This window comes from Carlito syrichta, unplaced genomic scaffold, assembly GCF_000164805.1.
Source record: "Carlito syrichta isolate Samal-C Ts95f unplaced genomic scaffold, Tarsius_syrichta-2.0.1 Scaffold315300, whole genome shotgun sequence".
Taxonomy (NCBI): Eukaryota; Metazoa; Chordata; class Mammalia; order Primates; family Tarsiidae; genus Carlito; species Carlito syrichta.
This window is the reverse complement of record NW_007259396.1, coordinates 340090-343797: the sequence shown is the minus strand read 5'-3', so window position 1 is coordinate 343797 and position 3708 is coordinate 340090.

Below are 3708 nucleotides of genomic sequence, written 5' to 3'. Positions count from 1 at the left end.
ATCACTAATCAACTGCTGCATCCTTTCCCACAGAAAACAAGGCTGACTTCAGGATTCTTCCCACTGTAGTTCTCCAGGCTGTCAATACCAACCTGTTGGCTTTTGCTCAGGGGTTGAAACCCGTTTGCCATCCTCAGCTTAATAACACTCTGTGGTTCAGGATGCTGGAAACCTGGTATAGCCACCATCCTTGTCAGGCTCTCTCTTTCTCATTCTAGGTTAGGTTCCACATAAAGCTTCTTAGATGGGCTTGGTCATTTGAGTAAATATTAAGCAATACCTGTGAAAGACAACAGATTGGAACACAACTCCTTGCACTTTTAATTTCAATTTCTTTTATAACCATTTCCTTTTACTTTGCAAAGGTAACAGTTTCAAACAACAGAAAAAAGTGTAAGTTAAAAGTGGGTCCCAATTCTCACCCCTGTTTCCCAGTTCTCACAACCACTCCTGTGAATCTCCTGTTCTAAGCATGTGCCAGCATTTGTGTGGATCCACCCTGTGTTTTATGCAGTTGGTAGTATGCCACATGTTCTCTTGCCCCTTACTTTTATCACTCATGTCTTGAACAGCATCTCTTATCAGCCCCACAGAGCTGCCTCTTTCTGTTTAATCATTACAGAGTATTGCACTGATACGTGTACCTATCATCGAGCTGACAAATTTCTTTGGCCTGTTAACATGCAATAAGGTCAGGTCAGCCCTTTGCAATTATGAGCAATTTACTGTTGTGTGTGAGCTTGTTGTGTCTGTGCGAGTATATCTGCAAGATTAATTCCTAGAAGTGGAATTGGTGGGATGAAGAATATCTTACTCCATTGGGGCTCTTATAACAAAATGCCATATACTCGGAAACTTATAAATAACAGAAATGTATTGCTCACCGCTCTGGAGGCTGAGAAGTCCAAAATCCAGACACCAGCAGATTTGGTCTGGTGTGGGCTTACTTTCTGCTTGGCACCTTCCTACTGCATCCCTACATGGTAGAAGGACACTAACCCCACCCACGAGGGCTCTGCCCACATGACCTAGTCACCTCCCAATGGCCCCATCTCATAATACCAACTAACTGAGGATTTGTTTGCATCATGAATATTTGGGGGGACACAGCCGGGCTCGGTGGCTCAGCCTGTAATCCCGCGCCTTTGGGAGGCTGAGGTGAGTAGATTGCCGGAGCCCATGGGTTCGAGACCTGCCTGGGCAGCGAGACTTCATCTCTACAGTAAATTAAAAAATCAGCCGGGCGTGGTAGCGCGTGCCTGTAATTCCAGCTACTCGGAAGGCTGAGGCGGAAGGATCGCCGGAGCCCAGCAGGTCGAGGCTGGCGGTGGCCAGGAGCGGCCACTGCACTCTAGTCTGGGCGACCGAGTGAGACTCCAACTCAAAAAAAAAAACAAATTGGGGGGGGGACACAAATATTCAGACCATAGCAAAGAGTATGCATATTTAAAATTGTGATGGTTGGATCAACCTGTCCCTTCAAAAAGGACACTCCTATCCACATTATGTATTAGGATAGGGCCAAGCTATGCTGCGGTAAGTTAGACCCCTGAACCTCAGTGCTCCACACAACAAAGTTCTCATTGTCTCTTATATCATATCTGCTGTGGATGGGGCAGCTCTCCAAGCTGCATCTCAGTGATTCAGGCTGCTTCCATCTTGAATTGAACCAGCTGAAATATGTGGTCTCCTGTGTTGCCACAGCACAGAAAGGGAGGCCCCAAGGAATGTGTGGGATAATTTTAAGGACAGGCCCTGAAGTGGCTTGCGTCACTTTCACCCACATCCTAGTGGCCAGAGAGCCAGCATGGGGTCTCAGCCTAACTGCAAGAGAGGCTGGGAAATGGGGGAGGGGCACATGGTCATGGCCACTTGAAGTGTGCCACGTCTCTGCCAGGCAGTTCCTCAGAACTTCACCCACATGGTATATTCTGGAACATTTTGTTCTTTGCCAATAGAATATGTGAAAAAATGGCATCGCATGGACTGCAGTTCCGAGCTGCATTTCTGTGCTTTCTTTGGGCAGTTGCCCTCAATCCTTTGCTGCTGAAATACTCATAGAAGATTATGTTCACACTCGAGACACACTCCAGTGGCCTTGCCCCAAACTTCCCAAAACCCAAAAACCATTTGTGGGGAAGTCCTAAGACTTTTTAAGATTTTGGCTGTCACAGGCATACTTCAGATACGTTGCTGGTTCCATTCCAGACCACTGCAACAAAATTAACATCGCAATAAAGCAGGTCACATGAAGTTTCCAAGTGCATATAAAAGTTATGTTTACACTATGCTATAGTCTATTAAGCGCGAGAGTGGTATGTCTAGAATAACAATGCACATACCTTAATTTAAAAACACTTTATTGCTGAAGCATGCTAACAATCATCTTAGCCTTCAGCAAATCGTGACTTTTTTGTGGGTGCCGACTTGCCTTTCCGTGTTGCTGGCTGCCGGCTGATCAGAGTGGTGGCTGCTGAAGGTTGAGGTGGCTGTGGCAATTTCTTAAAACAAGACAACAACAAAGTTGTCTTCATGACAGATTTCTCTAACATACGATGCTGTTTGATAGCATTTTACCCACAATAGAAATTCTTTCAAAATTGGAGTCAATTCTCTCAAACCCGATTCCTGCTTTTTCAGCTAAGTTCATGGAATATTCTAAATCTTTTCCTGTCATTTTAACAATGTTCACAGCCTCTTCACCAGGAACAGATTTCATCTCAAGAAACTACTTTCTTTGCTCACCCATAAGAAGCAACTTCTCATCTGTTCAAGTTTTATCCTGCGATTGAGGCAACTCAGTCCCATCTTCAGGCTCTACTTCTAATTCTAGTTCTCTTGCTATTGCCACATCTGCTGTCACTTCCTCCACTGAAGACTTGAAGCCCCCAAAGTCATTCGTGAGGGTTGGAATCCACTTCCAAACTCCTGTTATCTTGACTTCCTCCCTTGAATCATGCATGTTCTTAATGGCATCTGGAATGGTGACTTTTTCCAGAAGGTTTTCAATTAATGTTGCCTAGAATCATAATCTGTGGCAACTATAGCCTTACAAAATATACTTATTAAATAATCGTCTTTAAAAAAAATAGAGTCAGGGTTCTTGCTATGTCATAGCCCAGGCTGGAGTGCAGTGGTGCAATCATAGCTCACTGCAGCTTCGAATTTCTGGGCTCAAGTAAGTCTTCTGCCTCAGCCTCCTGAGTAACTAGGACTACAGGCATGCACGACCATGCCCAGCTAATTTTTAAATTTTTTTTTGTAGAGATGGACGTCCCACTATGTTCCCCAGCTGGTCTCAAGCTCCTGGCTTCAAGCAGTTCTCCCACATTCACCACCCAAAGTGCTTGAATTACAGGCGCACACCACCACACCAGGCAAAATAATAACACTTGAAAGTCAAAATTACTCCTTGAGGCCAGGTCCAGTGGTTCATATCTGTAATTCCAACACTTTGGGAGGTCAAAGCAGGAGGATTACTTGAACCCGGAAGTTTGAGACCAGCCTGGGTACAGTGAGACCTCATCTTCACAAAAATTTTAGAAAGTAGCTGGATGTGGTAGTGTGTGCCTGTAGTCTCAGCTACTCAGGATGCTGAGGTGAGAGAAGCACCTGAGCCCAGGAATTCGAGGCTGTGGTGAGCCATGATCATACCACTGCATTTCAGCCTGGGCGACAGAGTGAGACGATCCCTAACAAAAAAAATTA